The 27,886-nt window shown below is 37.3% G+C and overlaps 5 non-coding genes across 5 annotated transcripts; 2 read left to right on the top strand and 3 right to left on the bottom strand.

Annotated features, from left to right (window-relative positions):
* The first annotated feature begins 5,022 nt into the window (after positions 1–5,022).
* On the top strand, positions 5,023–5,094 carry TRNAR-UCU (transfer RNA arginine (anticodon UCU)). The gene has a single exon. It is a non-coding gene; the product is annotated as a tRNA-Arg (tRNA).
* Positions 5,095–22,481: 17,387 nt separating this feature from the next.
* TRNAC-GCA (transfer RNA cysteine (anticodon GCA)) lies at positions 22,482–22,552 on the top strand. Its single transcript has one exon. It is a non-coding gene; the product is annotated as a tRNA-Cys (tRNA).
* Positions 22,553–25,164: 2,612 nt separating this feature from the next.
* Positions 25,165–25,238, bottom strand: TRNAD-GUC (transfer RNA aspartic acid (anticodon GUC)). The gene has a single exon. It is a non-coding gene; the product is annotated as a tRNA-Asp (tRNA).
* Positions 25,239–25,597: 359 nt separating this feature from the next.
* On the bottom strand, positions 25,598–25,679 carry TRNAY-GUA (transfer RNA tyrosine (anticodon GUA)). The gene has a single exon. It is a non-coding gene; the product is annotated as a tRNA-Tyr (tRNA).
* A 507-nt stretch (positions 25,680–26,186) lies between these two features.
* On the bottom strand, positions 26,187–26,258 carry TRNAT-GGU (transfer RNA threonine (anticodon GGU)). The gene has a single exon. It is a non-coding gene; the product is annotated as a tRNA-Thr (tRNA).
* Positions 26,259–27,886: the final 1,628 nt, after the last annotated feature.

Raw genomic sequence — 27,886 nt, 5'->3', positions numbered from 1 at the left:
TAAGTGATCCTACTCACATTGGACCCAGTGCTCAGGTAGTTTGGCCTATAGTAGGGCAAGAAATATTGAATGGTGATGTAGGCGGGGGTTTCCGAGGAATCCAAATAACCTCTGGTTTTTTTCAGCTTTGGCGAGCATCTGGAATAACTAGTGAATTACAACTCTATTGTACTGCAATTGGTGCATTGATTTTTGCAGCGTTAATGCTTTTTGCTGGTTGGTTCCATTATCACAAAGCCGCTCCCAAATTGGCCTGGTTCCAAGATGTAGAATCCATGTTGAATCACCACTTAGCGGGATTATTAGGACTTGGGTCTCTTTCTTGGGCGGGGCACCAAATTCATGTATCTTTACCAATTAACCAATTTCTTGACGCTGGGGTGGATCCTAAAGAGATACCACTTCCTCATGAATTTATCTTGAATCGGGACCTTTTGGCTCAACTTTATCCTAGTTTTGCCGAAGGAGCAACCCCTTTTTTCACTTTAAATTGGTCCAAATACGCAGAATTTCTGACTTTTCGCGGAGGACTAGATCCAGTAACCGGTGGTCTCTGGCTGACCGATATTGCGCACCATCATTTAGCTATTGCTATTCTTTTCCTAATCGCAGGTCATATGTATAGGACCAATTGGGGTATTGGCCATGGACTTAAAGATATTTTGGAGGCTCACAAGGGCCCATTTACAGGACAAGGCCATAAGGGTCTTTATGAAATCTTAACAACGTCATGGCATGCTCAATTATCTCTTAACCTAGCTATGCTAGGCTCTACAACCATTGTTGTAGCTCATCATATGTATTCTATGCCTCCCTATCCATACCTAGCTACTGACTATGGTACACAACTTTCCTTGTTCACACACCACATGTGGATTGGCGGATTTCTAATAGTCGGTGCTGCTGCACATGCAGCAATTTTTATGGTAAGAGACTATGATCCAACTACTCGATACAACGATCTATTAGATCGCGTCCTTAGACACCGCGATGCAATCATATCCCACCTTAACTGGGTATGTATATTTCTAGGTTTTCACAGTTTTGGCTTGTACATTCATAATGATACCATGAGTGCTTTAGGCCGTCCACAAGATATGTTTTCGGATACTGCCATACAATTACAACCTATCTTTGCTCAATGGGTACAAAATATCCATGCTACTGCGCCTGGCGTAACAGCTCCTGGTGCAACAACAAGTACTAGCTTAACGTGGGGAGGCGGCGAGTTAGTAGCAGTAGGTGGCAAAGTGGCTTTGTTACCTATTCCATTAGGAACCGCAGATTTTTTAGTCCATCACATTCATGCATTTACCATACATGTGACTGTATTAATACTTTTGAAAGGTGTTTTATTTGCTCGGAGTTCCCGTTTGATACCCGATAAAGCAAATCTAGGTTTTCGCTTTCCTTGCGATGGGCCTGGCCGAGGGGGAACATGTCAAGTATCCGCCTGGGATCATGTTTTCTTAGGTTTATTCTGGATGTACAATGCAATTTCGGTAGTCATTTTCCATTTCAGTTGGAAAATGCAGTCGGATGTTTGGGGTACTATAAGTGATCAAGGGGTGGTAACTCATATTACAGGGGGAAACTTTGCACAGAGTTCCATTACGATTAATGGGTGGCTTCGAGATTTCTTGTGGGCACAGGCATCGCAAGTCATTCAGTCTTATGGTTCTTCATTATCTGCATATGGTCTTTTTTTCTTAGGTGCTCATTTTGTCTGGGCCTTCAGTTTAATGTTTTTATTCAGCGGCCGTGGTTATTGGCAAGAACTCATTGAATCTATCGTTTGGGCTCATAACAAATTAAAAGTTGCTCCTGCTACTCAGCCTAGAGCCTTGAGCATTATACAAGGACGCGCTGTAGGAGTAACCCATTACCTTCTGGGTGGAATTGCCACGACATGGGCATTCTTCTTAGCGAGAATTATTGCAGTAGGATAGTGGCTAGGAGGATTTGAAAGGCATTATGGAATTAAGATTTCCCAGGTTTAGCCAAGGCTTAGCTCAGGACCCCACTACTCGTCGTATTTGGTTTGGTATTGCTACCGCACATGATTTCGAAAGTCATGATGATATTACTGAAGAACGTCTTTATCAGAACATTTTTGCTTCTCACTTTGGGCAATTAGCAATAATCTTTCTATGGACGTCCGGAAATCTGTTTCATGTAGCTTGGCAAGGAAATTTTGAATCATGGATACAGGATCCTTTACACGTAAGACCTATTGCTCATGCGATTTGGGATCCTCATTTTGGTCAACCCGCTGTGGAAGCCTTTACTCGAGGAGGTGCTGCTGGTCCAGTGAATATTGCTTATTCTGGAGTTTATCAGTGGTGGTATACAATAGGATTACGCACCAATGAGGATCTTTATACTGGAGCTCTTTTTCTATTATTTCTTTCTACGCTGTCCTTAATAGCGGGTTGGTTACATCTACAACCCAAATGGAAACCAAGCCTTTCGTGGTTCAAAAACGCGGAATCTCGTCTCAATCATCATTTGTCAGGACTTTTCGGGGTAAGTTCTTTGGCTTGGACAGGACATTTAGTTCATGTTGCTATTCCCGCATCCAGGGGGGAGTACGTTCGATGGAATAATTTCTTAGATGTATTACCCTATCCCCAGGGGTTGGGACCCCTTTTGACGGGTCAATGGAATCTTTATGCCCAAAACCCTGATTCGAGTAATCATTTATTTGGTACCGCTCAAGGAGCGGGAACTGCCATTCTAACTCTTCTTGGGGGATTCCACCCACAAACGCAAAGTTTGTGGCTGACCGATATGGCTCACCATCATTTAGCTATTGCATTTATTTTTCTCATTGCCGGTCACATGTATCGAACTAACTTCGGAATTGGGCACAGTATTAAAGATCTTTTAGAAGCGCATACTCCTCCGGGGGGTCGATTAGGGCGTGGGCATAAGGGCCTTTATGACACAATCAACAATTCGATTCATTTTCAGTTAGGTCTTGCTCTAGCTTCTTTAGGGGTTATTACTTCCTTAGTAGCTCAACATATGTACTCTTTACCTCCTTATGCATTCATAGCACAAGACTTTACTACTCAAGCTGCTTTATATACTCATCACCAATATATTGCAGGGTTCATCATGACAGGGGCTTTTGCTCATGGAGCTATTTTTTTCATTAGGGATTACAATCCGGAACAGAATGAGGATAATGTATTGGCAAGAATGTTAGACCATAAAGAAGCTATCATATCTCATTTAAGTTGGGCTAGCCTCTTTCTAGGATTCCATACCTTGGGCCTTTATGTTCATAACGACGTCATGCTTGCTTTTGGTACTCCAGAAAAGCAAATCTTGATCGAACCTATATTTGCCCAATGGATACAATCTGCTCATGGCAAGACGACATATGGGTTCGATATACTCTTATCTTCAACGAATGGCCCCGCTTTCAATGCGGGTCGAAGCCTATGGTTGCCCGGATGGTTGAATGCTGTTAATGAGAATAGTAATTCGCTTTTCTTAACAATAGGACCTGGGGATTTCTTGGTTCATCATGCTATTGCTCTAGGTTTGCATACAACTACATTGATTTTAGTAAAGGGCGCTTTAGATGCACGCGGTTCCAAATTAATGCCAGATAAAAAGGATTTTGGATATAGTTTTCCTTGTGACGGCCCAGGGCGCGGCGGTACTTGTGATATTTCTGCTTGGGACGCATTTTATTTGGCAGTTTTCTGGATGTTAAATACCATTGGGTGGGTTACTTTTTATTGGCATTGGAAACATATCACATTATGGCAGGGCAACGTTTCACAATTTAATGAATCCTCCACTTATTTGATGGGATGGTTAAGAGATTACCTATGGTTAAACTCTTCACAACTTATCAATGGATATAATCCTTTTGGGATGAATAGTTTATCGGTATGGGCGTGGATGTTCTTATTTGGACATCTTGTTTGGGCTACTGGATTTATGTTCTTAATTTCCTGGCGGGGGTATTGGCAGGAATTAATTGAGACTTTAGCATGGGCTCATGAACGCACACCTTTAGCTAATTTAATTCGCTGGAGAGATAAGCCCGTGGCTCTTTCCATTGTGCAAGCAAGATTGGTTGGATTAGCTCACTTTTCCGTGGGTTATATATTCACTTATGCAGCTTTCTTGATTGCCTCAACATCAGGCAAGTTTGGTTAATTTAGTTTGTTTTTTTGTACTGTATCAGCACCTAGTTCATTACTCTTGATAGAGAGGGAGGATCTGCCTTTTTAGATTTCTTTTTCTATTTATTTTTCCATCTAGGATTAGAACCGTATACTTGGTAATAATAGCAACGACACATTATGGCAAAAAAAAGTTTGATTCAGAGGGAGAAGAAGCGGCAGAAATTAGAACAGAAATATCATTTGATTCGTCAATCTTTAAAAAAAAAGATAAGAAGCAAAGTTTCTCCCTTGAGTTTGAGTGAAAAAACGAAAATGCGAGAAAAATTGCAATCCCTACCGCGTAATAGTGCACCTACACGCCTTCATCGACGTTGTTTTTTGACCGGAAGACCTAGAGCTAACTATCGACATTTTGGGCTATCCGGACACGTACTTCGAGAAATGGTTTATGAGTGTTTGTTACCGGGTGCAACAAGATCCAGTTGGTAAGGATAAAATACCCTTTCGTATTTGTATGGATTTCTGGAATTGATAATCATAGAGGAGCCCTCTTTACCATTCTGTATAAATGGACTATTCTATTTGTATAGATATTGGTAGAGGGGCGTATCCAACCCTCTTTTATCCACTAGTTACCCCTCTTTAGTTTAAGAGTATAGAGCAGTTTGGTAGCTCATAAGGCTCATAACCTTGGGGTTGCGGGTTCGATTCCCACTACCGGCTCCATACTCCTTCTTTATGATATATGCATGATATAATATATACATCATGCATTTGTATCTGGATTTTTTGATTTCCTAAAAGAGTTTTGGTCTAACAGTTTTTTCTCGGAAGAAGCAAAAAAATAAAAGAAAGAATAAAATATGAAAGAAAAGCGTCCATTGTCTAATGGATAGGACAGAGGTCTTCTAAACCTTTGGTATAGGTTCAAATCCTATTGGACGCAATCTTATTTCTATCTATTCTTTAAATAACTATACTAAACTAAAAACAAAGAAAACTTTTTTGCATGATTCAAATGAAAAAGCTTTCTCAACGATTCCTATTCTACTAACAAGAGTAGACATGCAAAATTTATTTGTTACTGAAGAGAAAACCGTTCCAGCTGTTCCTGAATAGCTTCCTTCAAAAGGATTTCCGCTTGCTCGGTGAATGTCTTGCTAGAAGATATAATTTCTTGGAATTGAGGTTTAGTATCTTTTAGATGTTTACGTAACTCATCCAGAAATTTATTTACCTGTTCAATTTCTAACGAATCAAGATATCCTCTTGTTCCGGTATAAATAGTAGCTATCTGCTCTTCCACTGGGAGAGGATTTGCCTGGGATTGTTTAAGCAATTCCCTTAATCGTCGACCCCTTGCCAATTGATTCTGACTTGTTTTATCGAGAGCAGAGGCGAATTGTGCAAAGGCTTGTAACTCTGCGAATTGCGCTAGTTCCAATTTTGATTTGCCAGCTACTTGTTTCATGGCTTTAATTTGAGCCGCGGATCCTACTCTGGAAACAGAAATACCCACATTAATAGCGGGTCGAATTCCGGCATTGAATAGATCCGCAGATAAGAATATTTGTCCATCTGTAATGGAGATTACATTAGTAGGAATATAGGCGGAAACGTCTCCAGATTGAGTCTCAACTATTGGTAAAGCGGTCATACTTCCTTCGCCTAAAAGAGAATTTAATTTAGCGGCTCTTTCTAAAAGGCGTGAATGCAAATAAAAAACATCCCCTGGATAAGCCTCACGGCCGGGAGGTCTTCTTAATAGAAGGGACATTTGGCGATAAGCTTGTGCCTGTTTGGAGAGATCATCATAAATTATTAAAGTATGCCGTTCGCGGTACATAAAATACTCAGCCAGGGCTGCTCCCGTATAAGGAGCGAGGTATTGTAATGTAGCAGGTGAATCCGCCATTTCAGCTACTACAATAGTGTATTCCATAGCCCCCTCCTCATGGAAAGTAGTTACTACTTGAGCTACGGAGGATGCTCTTTGACCGATAGCTACATAAACACATATTACACCTTGCCCTTTTTGATTGAGAATTGTATCTGTGGCTACTGCTGTTTTGCCAGTCTGTCTGTCCCCAATAATTAACTCTCGCTGACCGCGCCCTATAGGGATCATCGAATCGATAGCAATAAGCCCTGTTTGAAGAGGTTCGTATACGGAACGCCTGGAAATTATACTTGGAGCAGGAGATTCAATTAAGCGAGATTCGGAAGCTATAATTTCGCCTTTCCCATCAATAGGTTTAGCCAGAGCATTTACAACACGACCCAAGTAAGCCTCACTCACGGGTATCTGAGCAATTCTTCCTGTTGCTTTTACAAAACTTCCCTCTTGTATCATCAACCCATCGCCCATTAATACAATCCCAACATTTTTGGATTCCAAATTCAGAGCAATACCCCTAGTACCTTCTGCAAATTCGACTAATTCACCTGACATTATTTCACCAAGACCTATAATACGAGCAATCCCATCCCCCACTTGAACTACGCGACCTATATTCTCAATCCCTACTTTCCTATTATATTGTTCAATACGTTCGCGGAGAATTTTATGAATTTCGTCGACTCGAAGGGTTGCCATTAGTGTTTCTTGACTCTTTTTTCGGAAGCAAGGGGAAAAATAATGCCTAAATTCTAAACGAAAGTAGAAGTTCAAGGCCTAATTAATTTAATTATCTCTTCCATTCCAGGGACCCGAGAATGCCAATATTAGCACGAATCGTACGGAAATGTAACTCGGTATTCAAACAACTATTCAGAGTTCCTAGAGCTCCTTGTACGGCCTGTTGGAAAACCCGCTGTCGGACCTGATTCATTGCCCTTTGTTTTTCAAAATAAAGGGTTTCGTTTTTAGACTTTTCCAATTGTTCCAAACTAATAGAAGTAGCATTAATCAAATTTGCTTTTTCTCGTTCTATCTCAGAGTATCCATTCATTCGATACTCATCCGCTTCTAGTTCGACTTTCTGTAATCGAATCCGAGCTTTTTCGAGTTGCTCAATGGTCCCTCTACGCAATTCTTCTGAATTTCGAATAGTACTCAAGATCCTCTGTTTTCGATTATCTAATAAATCTTTTAATGAAAGTAGATTATTTTGTAAGTTTACAACTTTTATGATCTCTTCCCGAACCAAACATGAATCTTTCGATTCATTTGGCTCTCACGCTCCTTTTTTTTTTTTTCTATAGCTATTTCCATATCTTTTTTTTAAGTAATGAGCCTATCCTCTATCTTCTTTTTTATGTTTATATTTCAATATACCGAAACCTATATAAGACTAGATAAATATTAAGAGGACTCTTCCGCCTAGATAAAAATATATCATGGTCAGCAAAGTTGTTTCTTTATTTTTATTTGCCCTCTAGTTAATAATTTCAATTTCATTAAGAAAAACTAACTAAATAAATGGAAAATGAAAATTAATAGAATTCTTTTTTATTTTTTTTTTTCTTCAAATCCAAAAAATTTCTCTTTTTTATACATAGGTCGTCGATTCGGCATTGGTTAAAAAAGGGCAGGGTGCCCCCTTTTTTTTTTCTAGTAAATAGTTCAAACCATTTTATCGATATGAGTGTTCTATATCAGATAAATTTTACATTAGCTATTTCCCGTTTAAATTCGGTACTAATACTAATATAGTTGTAGAAAGAGTACCTCTTTTTGCCTGGACTTCAAGCAGTTTAGCTTTAACCGTGTTAATGGTCTCACATTCTTGGTTTATAGAGAATCAAAGTTGATTTACCAATGAGTCGCGAAATGCTATGGTTCTTCCATATGATTTCTGAATTTATTCAGAAGTAATTCGTCGAGATCGTGCACCCTTTTCTTATTTATCCGAAAAATACTAAAAAATATTATAAAGTGCAGCCGGATAGATCCAATCTATTCTTGAAATAGACAACTCGCACACACTCCCTTTCCAAAAAAAATCAAAACACCAACCACTACAGTTAGATTTATTAGATTTGTTGCTAAAATATCGGTATTAAGCCCGAAACTGCCAGCGGATGGCCAGTGAGCTAAAAAAACGAAAGAATGGGTTACATTTTTCATATGCTCTCCTCTTATAGATAGGACGAACAAAGAACAAAGTTTTTCGATCACTTACTTCGCTCGCCCTTTTTTGATCGGTTTTTTTAATGCAAATAGATTCAATCTAGTAATTTCTTTTAGATTAAGTCTTACGTCTTGTTTGACCGGTGAAAGACTTCCTTTGTTGAAATGTTCTGTTCCCAAAATTCCTAAAATAAAAGGAAAAAACTTTCCACTTTCCTAAACTAAGGACGGGAAATAAGAAGGTGAGCATATCTTCTAAATTAATAATACTCAACTCAGCCCTTCCTAGAATGGGGTATTATCTGTCCCGATAAATAGATAATTCCAGGAGTAATAAATAGGAGTAAATTAAATAAAGTATTGATATAATTGGAATTGCGGAAGCAAATACCAATTTACTAAAAAAAGAAAAAAGTATCTAATCGAAATCGAAAGAATTTTTTTTTAAGATTAAACAAAAGGGTTCGCAAATAAAAGCGCTAGTGCCACAACTAGTCCATAAATTGTTAAAGCTTCCATAAAAGCTAGACTAAGCAATAAAGTACCTCGTATTTTACCTTCTGCTTCTGGCTGTCTCGCAATACCTTCTACAGCTTGTCCTGCAGCAGTACCTTGACCAACTCCAGGTCCAATAGAAGCAAGCCCTACGGCCAATCCAGCAGCAATAACAGAAGCAGCAGCAATTAGTGGATTCATGGTGAGTAGTTCCTCGTGTCAAAAAAAAGAAATGGTTAAGGATACAATCAACCAATAAATTCTTACTTCTAAGCTCTATTGGGGAGAAGTAAAGTAACTAAAAAGTACAAATTGAAATCAAATTGAAATGATAATGTGAATTGTCCGAACTACATAGAAGGGAATTCCATATCCATATATCGGATTAGATAATGAATCTAACCTAGGAATATATAATATAATATCCTATATATATATACATTTGTTTCTTCTATTTTGTTTGCATATTTTCTCATTTTCTATTGAATCGGATTCTAAAATCATTGCTTAAAGTGGAAACCCGCATAAAAGAGGACTCCACTTATAGACATTAAGGATATTATAGTATAGATCTAGCCTGACTCCACCCTCCTTAATGCATATATACTTTGAAAATTCCATAATATAGTCTATTCTCTCTCCTACAACTCTAGGCTATATATTCATACGCATTTCTAACTATTTTTTTGCAACCAAGCAGATTATCTGGAACCATGCATGAATTGAGCTAAGCTGCAAAAAAAAATACTATTTCCAAAAAGAGTCAATTCAATGATGACCCTCCATGGATTCACCTATATAGGCTGCGGCTAATGTTGCAAAAATAAGAGCTTGAATACCGCTTGTAAATAATCCAAGAAACATGACCGGTATAGGGATTACTAAGGGGACTAAAGAAACAAGAACAACAACGACTAATTCATCCGCCAATATATTCCCGAAAAGTCGAAAGCTAAGCGATAATGGTTTTGTGAAATCTTCTAGGATGTTAATTGGTAAAAGGATTGGAGTTGGTTTAATATATTTCTCGAAATAGCTCAATCCTTTTTTGCTAAGACCAGCATAAAAATATGCCGCTGACGTGAGTAAAGCTAAAGCAACAGTAGTATTTATATCATTCGTGGGCGCTGCTAATTCCCCATGGGGTAACTCTATAATTTTCCAAGGTAAAAGAGCACCCGACCAATTCGAAACAAAAATAAAAAGGAACATAGTTCCAATAAAGGGAACCCAGGGACCATATTCTTCTCCAATCTGAGTTTTGCTCAAGTCTCGAATAAACTCAAGGACATATTCAAAAAAATTCTGACCGTCGGTCGGGATGGTTTGTGGATTCCGAACAGCTATGACAACTGAACCTAGCAAGATAGTAATTACGACCCAAGAAGTGATGAGTACTTGGGCATGAATTTGGAAACCTCCTATTTGCCAATAGAAGTGTTGGCCTACTTCTACACCCGATATATCGTATAACCCCTTGAGTGTTTTAATGGAACAAGGTATAATATTCATATTGTCCTCTGATAAAAATTGAACTTCAAAAAAGGAATTCTTTTGATTCAACCATCTCTTTCTCAACTCAGCAACTTGAAGTATTAATCTTATATTTAGGATACCAAGAAAGCACATCAGATCATAATATATATCAATACCCTCTAATATATATCAATATTCCCCTTCTTTTTTCTATGCAAAAAAAATTCTATGCAAAAAAAAAGATATAGTAAAGTAAGTGATTCCATAAATTTACGCAGTTGCCCAAGAATTCACTATATATTCTTAATCAACGATTTCTTATATAGAGAGAACGGCCCTCACAAATTGAAAATACTAATTTGTTAAGAATCAATCGAATTGAAGTCATAGTGTCATCGTTGGCTGGAATCGATATATTCGCGAGATCCGGGTCACAATTTGTATCGACTAAAGAAATAGTAGGAATCCCCAAAATGGCACATTCCCGAAGAGCTATATACTCTTTTTGCTGATCAAGGACGATCACAATGTCTGGCAATCTCGTCATATATTTGATCCCGCCGAGATACCTTTGCAAGGTAGATAATTTTCTCTTCAAGATTGCCACATCTCTTTTTGGGAGATGGTGGAATTTTCCCATTTTTTCTTCTGCTCTTAAGTCTCTAAATTGAGAAAGTCTAGTTTTCGTAATCGACCAATTCGTTAACATACCACTGAACCACTTTTTATTAACATAATGACAACGAGCCCTTATTGCAGCTGATGCTACTAAATCTGTTGCTCTTTTTTTGGTACCAACAATTAAGAAACTTTTTCCCTGACTTGCTGCATCAAAAACTAAATCACAAGCTTCTGATAAAAAACGAGCCGTTCTAGCGAGATTTATAATATGAGTACCTTTACGCTTTGCCGAAATGTAAGGGGCCATTTTAGGATTCCATTTCTTAATACCATGACCAAAATGAACTCCTGCTTCTATCATCTCTTTCAAATTAATGTTCCAATATCTTCTTGTCATTTTTTCCACACTTCCTTTTTTTTTTAACCCTACCATTCCATTACGGAATTTAGTTCTTTTTGAAGATTAAGAAAGATCCGAAATAGCTTGAAATAAAAAATATTTTTTATGTATCCTTAAATGATATAGGGTTAAATGTTAAATGGGGGTTCTTATGTCTCATAAAAATTGTTTGTTACGTCAGAATCTGAAGAAACTAATTCTGTATGGAGAAACAAAAAATCTCTCATTTCCGACGCGAATAGATTTTTTTTTTTTATTTCGAAATAAAGGTTCTTGTCTTGTGGGGAACGATGCACAAATTTTTGGAATCCGGTACCAACAGGTATAATCCCCCCCAGAACTACGTTTTCTTTCAAGCCTTTCAACCAATCAATGCGACCTCGTAGGGCAGCTTTTGCTAAAACTCGAGCAGTTTCTTGAAAACTTGCTTCAGATATGAAACTTTGGGTATTTAGGGAAGCCCTTGTTATTCCCAATAAGATTGCCCGATAATAGATCGATTCATCCAAAGCTCGTCCTGCTCGTTCCGCTCGCAATAGTCCGATTAATTCCCCAGGCGAAAAAACATTAGACATTCCATCTTCGGAAACCCGCACTTTTGATGTTACTTGGCGTATAATAATCTCTATATGTCTATTATGGATCTGTACCCCTTGGGATCGATAAACCTTTTGGATTTTATTAACCAAAGAGATACGACTTTGGGCTATGGTTAGCTCAGCTCCAATCAAGAATCCCCAAGGGACCCCAAGAATTCTTGGTATACGCTCATTCCAATCCTCAATTCTCCTTTCGAGATTCGGGGATAATGAATCAATTGAACGCGCTTCAAAGATTTGTTCCACTTTTGGAAGACCTTGCGTTATGTCACTAGATCTCGATTTTTCATATATAAACGTAACTAACCTATCTCCCTTGTAAAGGATTTCTCCATAATGACCATTAACAGTTGCTCCTGTAGTGGCCAAATAAGGTTTAGCTGCTCTTATAACAAAGGAATTCATATTTACAATGAAAATTTGACCGGATTTTTTTATGTGCGATTTAAATAGACATACATTTTCACAAATAAATTGTCCAAGGTGAATTATTGCCAATGTCTCTTCCCAAGAATCATGATGGACAAAGTGACAATTCAAAAGGAATGGATCCAACATTATGTTACTATCGAAATTAGAAATCCTTTTATTTTCATCTATTAAAGAGTATTTAAGTTCTTGAAGTACTTGGAAGGTTTGTTTTAAATTGTCAACGAACAAATATTTTTTTAACAGGATTTTATTATGCGTTAGTAAATAGTAAGATGAAGAAAAATGCGATATACTAGCTACAATAGCGCCTAAGGGCCCAAAAATTTCTCGAATAGGAATTCTAGGATTCCATTCTTTTATCGCATTGGGATGTTTTGAATTCTTGAATAAACCAATTCGAGAACAGTTGGATGCCGACAAAATCATCAAAGAGTGGTATTCTTTATTTCGATTCAACAAAGTGCCAATAGCTTCTGGATGTTGGCTAAGTGATTCAATCTTCGCCTTGGAATAAAAAGAATTGATATTGGCGCGATCTAACCTATTATGGGGAATCGGTCCTGCACTTGTCCTACCATACCTTTTTCGTGTATACGAAATAGTGGACTTGACTAACTCAATTCTTAGGAAATCGCGAATAAGATCATTTGCTCTTACCTCAACAAGGGAAGCACCAGCCTTTTCTTTTTCTTCTTGTTCCCAATTCACTACTAAGCAAGTTCTAACAAATTGACTATTTGTGTGATAAATTCTTTGAGTTAACTTGCTATTTTCATGAGAAATAAAATTGACAAGTCGAATTTGGAGATTATTTTCTTCTTGCAAGAGATCCTGCGGGAAAAGTGTTGCTAAATTTCTTCCTTCGTCCATTTCATATGCCACTGTAGGGCGAACGGAAACAAAATACTTTTCCTTGCTCTTGAGAATTTTTTTCCGTTGAACATAGACCCAATTTTTCCTTTTTTTTGATTCCTTAGAATCTTTTTTTTGTCTTTCTGGCGGTATCAAACAGCCACCTAATATCTTATCCGCCTCTTCAGGAAAATGAATATCTCCGGAAAATATTTTGAGTTCCGTATGGCTTTTTTTTCTCTTCACTCGGACCAGTCCGCCTAGTCGACTTCTTGTATTTTTTGTGAGTTGTGTATCCACTCCAATAATACTATTGTCAAGTATCTTTAGGGATGAAGATCTCGGCAAGATATGAAGTTCTTGAAGAATGAAAAAAAACCGATCTACTTCTTTTTGGTATTTTAGACTAAATTCTTTTGTTCCTCGATGCTCAATCAAACCCTCTTTTTTTAAGATGGAATCTTCCTCTGGGCTCTCGTATTCGTCCTCTGAATCTTCTTCTGAGTCTTCCTCTAAAGTACCATATTTTTCCTCTGCGCTTTCCCCGGGGCTGCCATATTCGTCTTCTGAGTCTTCCTCTAGAGTTCCATATTCGTCCTCTTGGGTCCTATATTTGCTCTCTGGGCTCCCATATTCCTCTTCTGAGTCTTTCTCTAAAGTCCTATATTCGTTCTCTGGGTTCCCATATTCGTTTTCTGGGCTCCCATATTCGTCTTCTAGGGTTTCATATTCGTATTCGTCTTCTAGGATTCCATATTTAGATTCTTCTAGGGTTTCATATTCATATTCGTCCTCTCGGGTCCTGTATTCGTCTTCTAGGGTCTCATATTCCTCTTCTGAGTCTTCCGCTCGAGTCCTATATTCTTCTTCTAGGGTCCTATATCTAAATTTAACAATTCCTGAACCCTTTTTATCTTTTCTGTATCGGGGATCGTCAAAATAAGCAAAAATAGTATTTCTACGTAAAACACCCATAAGGGGGATTTCAATCGAAATCCCAAAACAGGATATTAGTTCTTTCTCTTGTTCTTGATGATATTGTAATGGAATGACGAACCTATTTCTTCGCTTTTTCGCCAACAAATCTGAATTATCTTGAAAAATAGAAGGATAGATAAAATTCCAATGGCCATTGGACATGATTCGATCCGACGTTGAATAATCAAGAATTTCCCTATCTTTTTTACCATAAGTATTCATTTGATCTTGATCCTTGTGGAGTGAAAAAGACGCTATACTGGATCTGCACATACTTACTGACAATATCCATAAATGGCTTGTTTTTGGTAATCGGCGAAGATTACCATATTGATATTCGGGCGCATGGTAAACATCAGTACTCCAGTGCATTTCGCCGTCTGATTCAGAATAAATATGCTTTTGTACCCTTTCTTTAAAATGTAAAGTGGACGTTCCGGCACGAATCTCCGCAATTACTTGTTCGGATTTTACATATTGATCATTTTGCACTAGAATCAAGCTTTTTGAGGGAATATTCACACTATATAGAATATCTTGACTCTGAATAGTTACATGCAAGTCTATATAACATAGAAAAGCAGGCTGCCCATGACGGGTACGTGTGGGGTGAACCAAATTCTCATTGAATTTTATTTTTCCATTCGAAGGGGATCGTACAAGGTCGGCAGTACCCCCTGTGAATACTCCGCCAGTATGAAAAGTTCTTAATGTTAGTTGAGTCCCTGGCTCCCCAATTGATTGACCCGCAATAATACCTACGGCTTCTCCCAATTCGACCAGATCACTATGAGTAGGACTCCGGCCATAGCATAATTGACAGATCCAAGAAGTGCTTCGGCAAGTAAAGGGGGTTCTAATATATATTGGTTGTGCTCGAAATGGTTGTGCTCGAAAGGCAGTTATGAATCGATTGACTAATCCAATTCCAATATCTTGATTTCGCGCGGCAATGCATCGTGAACCGATATATATCGTCTGCTAATACACGACCAATTAGTGTTTGGACAAAAAGTTTTTCCGTCATCCCATTTTGAGGACTTACAGAAATACCTCGGATAGTACCACAATCTCTTCTACGCACAATAATATGTTGAACTACTTCAACAAGTCTACGTGTAAGATATCCAGCATCTGCTGTTCGCACAGCAGTATCTACAACCCCTTTGCGGGCTCCATAGCAGGAAATTATATATTCTGTCAAAGAAAGTCCCTCGCGTAAATTGCTTTGAATAGGTAAATCAATCATTTGTCCTTGAGGGTCCGACATTAATCCTCTCATACCTACTAATTGGTGTACTTGAGATGCATTTCCTCTGGCTCCTGAAAAAGACATTAGATAGACTGGATTAGAAGGATCCGTTATCCGAAAATTTGAATTCATTTCTTGTTTCAAATATTCACTTGTCGCATACCATATCTCAACAGATTGGCGTAATTTTTCTACCGCGTGTACAGCCCCATAATAATAGTGTTTCTCCAAAAGAAAACTCTGTTGTTCCGCGTCTTGGACTAACCATCCCTTAGAGGGTATTGTTAAAAGATCCTCGATTCCTAACGAAATCGATGTAGTAGTGGCTTGATGGAAGCCCAGAGTCTTTAGTTGATCCAGTATATGGGATGTATATCCCATTCCAAAATGATCTATTAATCTGCTAATAAGTCGTTTCATACCAGTTCCGTCTATCTCTTTATTATGAAAGACCAGATTGGCCCGTTCCGCCATACATAAGTACCCCCTTTTCGGCTGAGTAGGATTCGACAATTGCTGAGTAGGATTCGACAATGGGCCTGAGTCAGTGATTCGAAAATTTAATTAACTTGCCTCAATCTCAATCTGGATTCGCGTGGCAAATAATGATGATACTAGGGAAATCGGAATGCCCCCCGAAAGGGGAGGGGCATCGCCGAATCTAACTTTCTTTCTTGTTTAGGTAGTGTATGAATAGGCCTGACTAAATCCTTGTATGGCTTCCTCTATTTCTCTATAAAAAGAAATATGACCAAGAGTGGTTCGAATGTATATCGAACGAATTTCTTTTTTTCTATTTCCCATTATTAGATAGTGGGCATAAATCTCATGATAAGTCCCCAAAGATTCATATTGAACTTCAATCGGAACTTCTCTTGACCCAATGACGCGTTGATCCAGGTTCCATCGTAGCCACAAGGGACTATCTAAACTGATTAGTTTTTGTCTATAAGCTCCCAGTGCATCATAAGAACTAGAAAAATGGGGTTCTTTATCTTTCCTATATTTAGAATTATTATTATTATTGTAATTTACTTTTAGATTTGGGTAGTTTCTGCAACTATTATATCTATTTGCACAAATACCTCGACGCTTTCCAATCGTTAATACATAAAGCCCGATAAGCATGTCTTGGGTTGGTACGCAAATAGGATCCCCAATAGCGGGAGATAAGAGATTCATATGAGAAAACATAAGTAAACGGGCTTCTGCCTGAGCTTCCAAGGATAAAGGTAGATGAACAGCCATTTGATCTCCATCAAAGTCCGCATTGAAACCCTTACACACTAATGGGTGTAAAGAAATAGTACGCCCCTCTACTAAAGTGGGTTGAAAGGCCTGTATGCCTAATCTATGCAGGGTAGGTGCTCTATTTAACAGTACAGGATGTCCCCGCATAACTTCTTGAAGTATTTCCCATACAATGGGTTCTTTTTCCCAAATTTTCCTTTTAGCAATCCTTACATTAGAAGTGGCGCGTTTCGTGATTAAATCGCGAATTACAAATAGCTGAAAAAGCTTTATTGCTATCTCTAGAGGTAATCCACATTGATGTAATGAAAGCGAAGGACCCACAACAATGACAGAACGCCCCGAGTAATCGACCCGTTTCCCAAGCAGAGTCTCGCGAAACCTTCCCTCTTTACCTTCAATTACATCTGAAAGTGATTTGTATACTTTATTGTGACCATCCCTCGTCGGTTGCCCGCGGGACCCACTATCAAGAAGTGTATCCACGGCTTCTTGTACCAATTTTTCCTGGCACATTACTAAATCTGCTGGCGCTAATTCACTTCTTTTTAATAGATAGGCAAGATTGTTGTTCCGACGGATAACTCTCTTATAAAGTTCATTAATGTCTGAAGTCACTACTTTATCTCCAGACCTATAAACAATAGGTCTCAATTCGGGAGGAAGAACCGGTAATAAGCACAAAACCATCCATTCTGGTTCTACATTTGTTTGAATAAAATGTTTCGCCAATTGCATGCGTCTAATCAAAAAAACTTTTCTTATTCGTCTTTTTCTATCTTCCCACTCATCTCCACTATACCCCTCGTCTTCTAATTCCTTCCATTCGACCAAAGAATTCTCTATAATAATTCGCAAATCCAAATCTGCTAATTGTTCTCTAATAGCACCTGCTCCTGTCGCAATTTCCCGATTTCGAAATGTTGCAAAGCCTGGGGTAGAAAAAAAGGGAGAAATGCTGTGGTTACAGGATGCAATTTCCTCTTCGAATAAACCTCGTAATCGTAAAAAAGTGGGTTTTTTAGTGCTGGGCCTAGCAAAAGAGAAATCGCCGTATACTAGGCCCTCCAACTTCTTAAGAGGTTTATCTAAAAGATTCGCGATATAACTAGGAAGACCTTTCAAATACCACACATGAGTCACGGGACATGCGAGTTTGATGTATCCCATTTGATATCTTCGTATCCGAGAATCCACAAATTCTACCCCGCATTTTTGGCAAAATCTTTCGTCTTCGTTTTCAGCTCCGCTCGCTCGAGAATTGCCACAAGCGCAAATCCCGCTTTTTATGGGTCCAAAGATTCTTTCGCAAAACAATCCATCTTTTTCTGGTTTATCGGTTTTATAATGAAAAGTAGAGGGCCTTGTGACTTCGCCAACGACTTCTCCATTAGGTAGGTTTTTGTTAGCCCAAGCCTTTATTTGTTGAGGGGAAACGAGTCCAATTTGAAGTTGTTGATGTTTATATTGGTCAATCATAAAATAGAAATAAGAAAAGAATTTATATTTATTCCGATCAAACTTCCTCCCTATTAACCTGGAAGTTCTTTTCAGATACAAGGAAATGATTCAGTTCTAGAGCCAAAGATCGTAGTTCTCGAACGAGCACTCGAAAAGATTCTGGAGGATCCTCATGATTAGGTATTCTTTTTCCCCAGATCGTAGCATTAAGTATTTCTTGGCGAGCTATAAGATGGTCAGATTTATAAGTAAGTATCTCTTGTAAAATATGAGCAACACCAAATCCTTCTAAAGCCCAAACTTCCATTTCTCCTACTCGTTGTCCCCCTTGCTTGGCTCTTCCTCTAACCGGTTGTTGTGTAACAAGTGAGTAGGGCCCAGTAGAACGCCCATGAATTTTCTCATCAACTTGATGAATTAATTTTAAGATATAGGACTTCCCTATTAGAACAGGTTGCTCAAAGGGGTCGCCTGTTCTTCCATCAAATATTCTGCTTTTTCCCGGGTACTCGGGTTCAAATACCCATGGGTTTTTTGTTTCTTTACTGGCTTCATATAATTCTGAAAACACAAGTTTTCTTGAAGCCTCTTGCTCATATCTCTCATCAAAGGGTGCTATTCTATAATGTTTCTTTAGCAGATCCCCCGCTAATCCGAGCGAGCTTTCAAATATTTGTCCCACATTCATTCGGGAGGGTACTCCTAAGGGATTGAAGACCATATCAACGGGTGTTCCATCTTGCAAATAGGGCATATCTTGCCTAGGCAAAATTTTGGAAATGATCCCTTTATTCCCATGTCTTCCGGCTACTTTATCCCCAACTTTGATTTCACGTTTCTGTAAAATATATACACGAACCATTATGTCGAGCGGGTCCCTTTGGATCCATTTCACATCGATAACGCGCCCTCTTCCACCTATAGGTAATTTCAGAGAAGTTTCTTTTGAAGTGGAAACCTCAAGGCCAAATATGGCCCGTAATAATCCAGCTTCCGCGATATAAGATGATTCGCTCGCTATCTGAGGCGTTAATTTACCTACTAAAATATCACCAGTTTCTACCCAGGATCCCAACCTAACAACTCCATTTCTGTCCAAATTGCGGAGTAAATGTTCTTCTAGATGTGGTATTTCTTTAGTGATTTTTTCAGCGGAGCCCTGGCTTGTCGTATCCGTCTGAATTTCATATTTCCGGATGTGAAAAGAGGTATAAATATCTTCATATACCAAACGTTCGCTAATTAGTACTGCGTCTTCAAAATTGTAACCTTCCCATGGCATATAAGCTACTAATACGTTTTTTCCTAAAGCAAGTTCGCCCCCAACTGTAGCAGCTCCTTCTGCTAAAATTTGTCCTTTTTTAATGGATTTACCCCGTGGAACCCGGGGTTTTTGGTGCATACAAGTATTTTTGTTAGAGCGACGGTGGTTAACTAAAGGAATACTTATAGTCTTCCCACTACTTGATAAAAGTATCTTATGACTATCAGTAGAAATGATCTTTCCCTCGCGTTCGGCTATAATGGAAACCCTCGAATCTAGAGCTGTTTGGCGTTCCAATCCAGTTCCAACAATGCATTTCTCGGACCGAGAAAGCGGAACTGCTTGGCGCTGCATATTAGAACTCATTAAAGCCCGATTCGCATCATTGTGCTCAATAAAAGGAATGAGAGAACCCCCAATAGAAAAATATTGGAAAGGAAAAATACTTCTAACATGAATCTGTTCCCATGCAATAGTCAAGAATTCTTGACGGTATCTAGCCGGAACAACCTGTTCTTCCTGAATACCTTGATTCAAGGACAAAGAATTTCCTGCTGCTATCATATAATATTCATCTCTATTTGGTGATAGATAAACCACCTGTCTCTCTTTTTTTTCTTTTGCTTTCTCAGCAGATATTTCATAAAACGGACTCTCTATGGATCCCCACAAGTGATCAATTCTCGCATGAATTGCTAAGGATCCAGTAAGTCCAACATTGATTCCTTCAGACGTGTCAATTGGACAAATACGCCCATAGTGACTCGGATGAATATCTCGGCTCCGAAAACTTGCGGTTCTCCCCGTCAACCCTCCAGGACCTAAACAACTCACTTTTCGCCCATGAACAGTTTGTGTCAATGGATTCGTTTGATCAAAAACTTGAGATAACGGGTATGTGCCAAAAAAGGTCTCATAAGTAGTTATTAATAAAATTGAAGTTGAAGTTGGAGTTACCAAAGTTTGGGGAGTCGGTTTCGATTGACGTATGAATACTCTACGAATAGTTTTTTGAACTGCATGTTGTAAACGACCAAGAGCCAATCCGAATTGATCTTGTAACAGATCTGCAACCGAACGAATACGTTTATTTTTCAAGTGATTCATATCGTCATCGTCAAGTATACCCGTTCCAAATTTCATTCCAATCAAATGATCCGTAGCGGCCAATACATCTCGTGGTAACAAGAATGTATTGTTCTGAGGTATATCAAGATTAAGTCTCCGATTCATATTTCGTCGACCAATCCTTCCTAATTCACATTTTTGTTGAAAAAATTTCTTTTGTAATTCCTCGCATAAGGACTCCGAAAATACCAGGTCCCCACCTACACAAGCAAATTGTTGATAAAACTCCAAAATAGCTTTTTCTTTTGACTCAATCCTCTTCTTCTCCTTAGCATTCGGGAAAGACAAGAAAATTTCAGGGTAGGAAACATTATCTAGAATTTCTCTTAGATTCGAACCCATAGCTGATGATAGAACTAGAATAGATATCTTTTGTTTTCTACTCACGCGAGCCCATATCCTTTCTTTTTTATCAATTGCTAATTCCGATCTCCCCCCCCAATCTGATATTATAGTGCCAGTGTAGATAGAAATTCCCTTATGATCTAATTCCGAGCGGTAGTAAATACCAGGACTTAGCAATATTTGATTGATCACAATTCGGTATATTCCATTTATAATAAAGGTTCCTAAGGAATTCATTATAGGAATGTTTCCGATAGAAATGGTTTGCTTTTGCACATCGAAACCAAAAATTAATCTCGCAGATACATATAATTCGGAAGAATAGGTGAGTGATTCATACACAGCATCTCTTTCTTTTATCGAGGGTTCTAGCAATTGATATCCTTTCGCAAATAATTGAAATGCAATTTCGTGATCTGGATCTTTAATTGTTGGAAACTTGTCAAGTTCTTCTGCTAAGGCTTGATTAATGAACCTACAAAATCCCTCGAATTGGATCTGACTAAATCCGGGTATTGTGGACATTCCCTCGTTTCCATTCCGGAGCATCTTAATCTTAAGTTTCCTGTTTATCAAAGAAAAATTCCATTATCAGCTCACTCTTCATCAATCCCTCTGGATCGATCTAGCAATCATGGAATCTATATTCTGTTTACTGAATCACATGAAATTCTAGGGAACTCCACATACGTATTTCATATATGTATTTCATACATATGAATAGAGACCATTTGGACGAAAGTTCGAGTTTGCCAGGGGTACAAATGAAATGAAAATGAATTGATAAAACATTCCTAAAAAAAAAAATTCTGCCACTTATACTTTATGTTATGATATTCTAATCAGATTGGATGGCAAAGATTTCTCATTTTATCTCCTTTCTATGAATGTAATAAAGCCGTAATATAATATACTAGAAAGTTTGACTTTACTTCGATTTAGAATAGCGTGCTTACTTTAATTTCTCAAAATAATTTGAGGGTTCTTTTTTATTTCGGATCGGAGTAGTATAATTACTAGAAAATTCAGTATTTCATTGTGGAATTCTAAAATCAAGTAAGTCCCTTTTTTAAGTACATGCCAATCTAGTTATCCACCTCTCCCCATATCCATGCTTTTCTTTTATCGTAATTTCACTTGGGTAGGCCAAGATAGTAAGGTTATACTCTATATCAGAGCAAATTTCCTTTTTTTATTCAAGATATTTAATTTAATACTTTTAAAAATTAAAGCATGATTCTCCATAGAGATATGTACATAAAGGGGATCTTTGGATAATAATGCTGTTCGGACCTAAAGTTTACCTATACACGGATTAAGCATAAAGTCATACTATTTTATTATGCCATTGAAGGGGGGGGAGATAATACCGATTTAAGAGTAGTTCACTACTGCAATAAAAAAAAGAGAATTCTAGTTAACGGTTCCAATTTATTCTGAATTTTGCAGCCTGTGAATAGAAATCCACTTTTTCTTCTTTTTCATCTCAATAGAAAGAAATGGGAAGTTTTATTGTGTTAACAATGTATGTTTTAAGATAGAATCTATCGAGGAGAATAATAGAAACTGGATCAAAAAAAGCAGGAATAGATTTTTTGAAAAAGATTGGAAAAAAGTAAGTAGAATTATATTCAAAATAAAAGGGGCTTTTCGTAAGAAAACGTGGATGAATACTTGCTGTTTTCTAGATTTTTGATCGGATTTTTTGGCGGCATGGCCAAGCGGTAAGGCAGGGGACTGCAAATCCTTTATCCCCAGTTCAAATCTGGGTGCCGCCTGATCAATAAAATACTTAGGTTTTTTTTATAGTGCTGATCGAATTCGATCAATTTTTACTTCGCATAAGTTCGGGCAAGAGAGTAACTGGGCCTGCCGATACTGGGTTTAGAGAAACCATACCATAGTTCTATCCTCAAACTAGGGTTAGGGTTTGTTTTGACGGTAGTGGCCAAAATGGTTATCAATAGGGGTGAGGTAGTGTTTCCTTATTCTTTTATTATATGAATTTGAATTGGTTCTTAATTGAGATTCGATTTGATAATTTTAAAATACGAGGATAAGATGTCAGAAATCTTGGTATCCAAAGAAAGGTCCCTAAGGGGCATTCTTTTTTTTTTTCAATCTAAGATTCAAGAAGGGACTCCACGAAAGAATATCAAGACTTACTAATTATTATACATTTTTTTATCGTACATCTTATGTTACCTACATACACTAAAGTAAGGACTACTTAATTTTAATTCTAACGAGAATCAGATTAAATAGGTCGATCAAAAATCAATTTAGGAGTTGTGTTATGGATAAAATCTCTTCCTCTTCATTCTTTCATAGAATGATACAAAGCAAGGCTGCAGGGTTTAGGTCAAAAATAAACATTAGGTAAGGTAGGTATCCAATAAATATTTATCTATCGTTAATTTTATGGTATATTCGGGCGTCCTTTGCTTAAAAAAAAAAAAAGAGTAACAAAAGGAATAAAAAATCTTCCTATTCCCGCTTCTTCTATTCAGGACATCATTCCCGTACTCTTTCTTTTTTAAGGAAAAAAGGGCTATAGTATCGTATTTTTAATGCTCTCTAATTCTACCAGAATTCCTATAAGAATTTGTTAGGAGTAAATTCCTTGAACTGATTGATCCATGGCCTTAGGGCGGAATCCCTTTTTGACTCTGTACCCTTGATTCCACTATGATTATTGATCAATAGTAGAATAGAATAATCCCTTCATAGAAATAGGAGACATAATTTAGATGGATATAGTAAGTCTCGCTTGGGCTGCTTTAATGGTAGTCTTTACATTTTCTCTTTCACTAGTAGTATGGGGAAGGAGTGGACTCTAGGGATACTACTAATTGATTAAGTAATCAAATTGTTGTATCAATTCTTTTCATTAATGGATCATTTTGCATTAATCATTTTGTCAAACGTTATTCTTTAATCTTTTTCTTTAGTTTTGTTTCACTCCTGTAAGAAACTCTTGTATTGTAAGTTGTAATGTAAGAAAGAGCCATTATACCAATTCATAATTTCTACTAGAAATGACGAATGGTTAAAAAAAGTTCTATACATAAGAAAATTCGACTTTCTTCCACGGAACTATTCACGGCATATCACACATTTTCCATTTCCTTTTACTTTTTACTATAGTCTATTCTTAATATTATTTTTCTTTCCTTCCATGGATTCTTTGGTCAAGAATTGTCTTAGATTTTTTTATTTTGACCTGATTGAAATTAAGTGGATGCAATGAAAAAAGAAATTGAATTAGACTACTTAACTATTTCAATCTACTAATCTATTCTATGTAGATTCAAAGATAATATAATAGAAAGAATCTAAAGTGTCGTAGAAAAAACTATATGTAGTTCTTTCTACCACACTTTAAGATTCCAACCAGATCCTTTCATTTAAGACTTGGATTTTTTTTATTTAATCCCTTTTTAATTTCTTCAATGATTAATTGGAATTCCAATTAATTATTTTGGCTGACTGTTTTTACATAAATAATAAGTAAAAAAGAAGTAGGAACTAGAATGAACAGTGCAGTAGCAATAAATGCGAGAATATTGACTTCCATAACCTCTTTATTTTTTATTTTCACAATAACTCGGGATGTAATCCCATGGAGAGGAAAAAGGGGTATCTTGTAAATTCAAGGGTAGGGCTTGCATTCTGATAATACTGAATCAATTCAATATTATGAATATCGGATCTATCAAATCAATTCATGGATGAGAGTTATATTTCACGGATGAGAGTTATATAGTATAACATAGGAAGATCCTCTATCCACACTAAGACCAAAATGGGTTTTTTGATTGGATTAGGAATTCCCTCTTTTTTAATCCTTTTCTACTTTTTCTTTTCTATATCTCTAACCCACGAGCTTTCTTAATCTTCTACTTTCTTAATCTTATACAATTTCCCTTCCTTTTTCTTATAGTTATACATACAATTATGTATGTATTATATGACCAACTTTCTATGGGTCACATAGACATCCAAATAAGCAGTAGAAGTGAGATGGGGAAAAGAGGTCTGAAATAAAAAGGGAATACGATTTATGTATGGATTCCGGTAAAATACCGGTACTCTATTCCATAAGAGTGGAATAGGAAATTAAGATGAGGATGGTATCATCATAAAGAAAGATAGAGTAATATAATATCCTAAATTCTACTAATCCACATATCGTATGTGTGTCTTTCTTTATCTTTATCGATCGGGAGTAGTGAAAAAAAATTCCTATATGCCTTCCCTCCCTCTTTAATGAGGGATGCAAAATAAAAAAGTGAAGTAAGGGTGCCCTGTGGGTATTTGATCTTGCTCCCTGCCCCTTTTTTTCATGGAAAAAGGAAATATCAATTTCTCCATTCATTGAACCCTAGTTCGGGACTGACGGGGCTCGAACCCGCAGCTTCCGCCTTGACAGGGCGGTGCTCTGACCAATTGAACTACAATCCCCGCGGGGTGTATGGCATACCCATTCTTAAATAGAACCATAAGAAGATTCGATTCGTCTTTCGTACTCTAAGAAATAGACGAATCATATACTACATACCCACATATTATATTATACGTGGGTATAGTGAGAGTGACATAACTAGTATGTCGTGATTTTTTATCACTAAAAATGGATAATAATCCAGCCTTCAATAAGAAAAACTCTTTTGTTTGTAAGAAAGGAATGAGAGAGATATGGATTAGAAAAAAAAAATTTCCCTTTTTTCTTTATCTTTTATTTCTATAGATCAGACATTTTATTTTATGGAAGAAAAACAAAAGGATTTAGTTCATACTCACGAAGCCCTAGATTTTTGGTTTGGGCCGAGCTGGATTTGAACCAGCGTAGACATTGTCAACGAATTTACAGTCCGTCCCCATTAACCACTCGGGCATCGACCCAGGAAGAATTTATTCTAGGGTTTTTGCTAATCTATGATTAACCTCCTTTCATAATACTCCCTACCCCCAGGGGAAGTCGAATCCCCGCTGCCTCCTTGAAAGAGAGATGTCCTGAACCACTAGACGATAGGGGCATCACTAGACGATAGGGCCATATACAACCGCTCGTGATTATACTATAATCATAGTATGAGCAGTTTTTTGGAATTGTCAATATACTCGAAAAGTATAAATAGATCCAAAGCAAAGAGTTTTTCCAACTTTTCTGTTATGTTTTCATCTAGGATTTTTTTTAGTTGATCGTTATAGATTAATTCTCCGTGCTTCATTTAGTGTTCAGACCAAAAATGCATCCATCCCGCACTAAGTCATAAAATTCTCTAAAAATATAGAGAAAGTTTCAAAAACAAAGAACAAAAGTGAATCAATTTAGTAGAAAAGTACTCTATCAGATTCGAACCAACGACTTACGTCTTAGCACGAGATTACTCTACCACTAATTTAAAAAGCCCTTTATCGGATTTGAACCGATGACTTATGCCTTACCATGGCATTACTCTACCACTGAGTTAAAAGGGCTTTTTATTTAATTCAAAAATTAGCCACTTGGATTTCCCATTATGGGTCTACTGCATAATGTACATATTATATATATAATATATAGAGATAGAGAGAGAGACATTATGTAGAGATTGTATATGTATATATCGATATCTTGAGAGCTCAAAATAAAATTAATAAAAAAAAAACATACCCTACATAACATATCCAACTCTTCTTGGTTCAGGGTTTTCCGTTTCCGAAGACTAGTAAAATAGGCGGATTCTGGAACCCCAAGGATTCAACGGTATATGGATATGGAAAATATAAGATTTCCGATCCTAGCGGGAAAAGGCGGGGAACAGATACCCAATAGGATATAGGATCCTTGGGAGGAACTTTTGGTAATGGCCTTGATCCTCTATGCTATTTTTTATGTGTTCTTAGTTCTATTGAACTTTTTTCATTCTTTTAAACAAGAATCTAATAAACTAGAATTGAGTCAGTGGAAAAAAGGAGAGAGAGGAAAGTGTTAAATGGAGAGAGTCGACTAATCAGAGACTTTTAGGATCTTCTTTACATCAGGTAAATCTGTCGGCCCTGTCCGTTTTTTTCTTTAAGTTACGACTCTTTGCTGCTTACTTCTATCAAGCCATAGGGAAAGTCTATGATGAATTTGGAAAACTCATCTCACTCTTACTCTATGGCTCGGACTTAATGGGGGAAGAAAACATCTTCCATAATTTCTTTTTTGTTCAATTCTGGACAAAAAAGAAAAGGAAAAAGGAATTTATAGGGACAGTGTTACCCCCTATATCCCCTAGTTTATATTGTAGGAATAATAAAACAATTTAGCAGTCTGACACACTTACGTCCTTGCAAAGTAAATAATTATTATTGTAGTCGTAACCGTAGAATAGGATCCTAATCAAAATAAATACATTTGGTTCAGGCGCTATTAGCATGGTAAGAAAAGATTTTTTTTACAGACCAGAGGGGCTATCTAAATCCTAAAGTAAAGGCGAGCGATCGAAGTAGAAGTACAACGGCTCAGTGTCATGAACCTTCTCCATCTGATCAATAAGGGGGAATTAGCCTTCTTGTCAAATGGCTATCCTTGACAAAGGGTACCATTTATACCATAATCTACAATGTAGCGGGTATAGTTTAGTGGTAAAAGTGTGATTCGTTCTATATAATAACTGAATTTGAAATGATATACTTAAGGCATCCTTAAGTTTTTTATTTTTATATTCCGATGAAAACTTTAGTTCTTATAAAGGATTAAATCCTTTTCCTCTCAATAGCATATTGAGGAAGAATATACATTCTGGCGATTTGTATCCAAAGACTAATTTAAATTGCATCCAAAATAAAAATAGGATTATGAGTACAGAGTCGCGAAGCATAATTTTGCATTGGATTAAGTATTCCAATTTTGAAAATATGAGTAAAGGATCTATGGATGAAGATACAAAAAAGTTGATTTCCAATCGTAACTAAATCTTCTTAAAATAAGGAATAAGGAAGCCAAATAGCTAAAAAACGATAGTTTTGGTTTACTAGAACCATCCGCATATTGTTTAAGCTCGGTGGAAACCCAATTCTTTCCTCAGGATCTCTTGAATGAAATTAGGGAACGAAGTAAGTAGATTAGATGGATTTAG

This window comes from Aegilops tauschii, unplaced genomic scaffold (genome assembly GCF_002575655.3).
Source record: "Aegilops tauschii subsp. strangulata cultivar AL8/78 unplaced genomic scaffold, Aet v6.0 ptg000740l_obj, whole genome shotgun sequence".
Classification (NCBI taxonomy): domain Eukaryota; kingdom Viridiplantae; phylum Streptophyta; class Magnoliopsida; order Poales; family Poaceae; genus Aegilops; species Aegilops tauschii.
The sequence above is the reverse complement of the archived record's forward strand: the minus strand, read 5'-3'. Positions and strand labels throughout refer to the sequence as shown.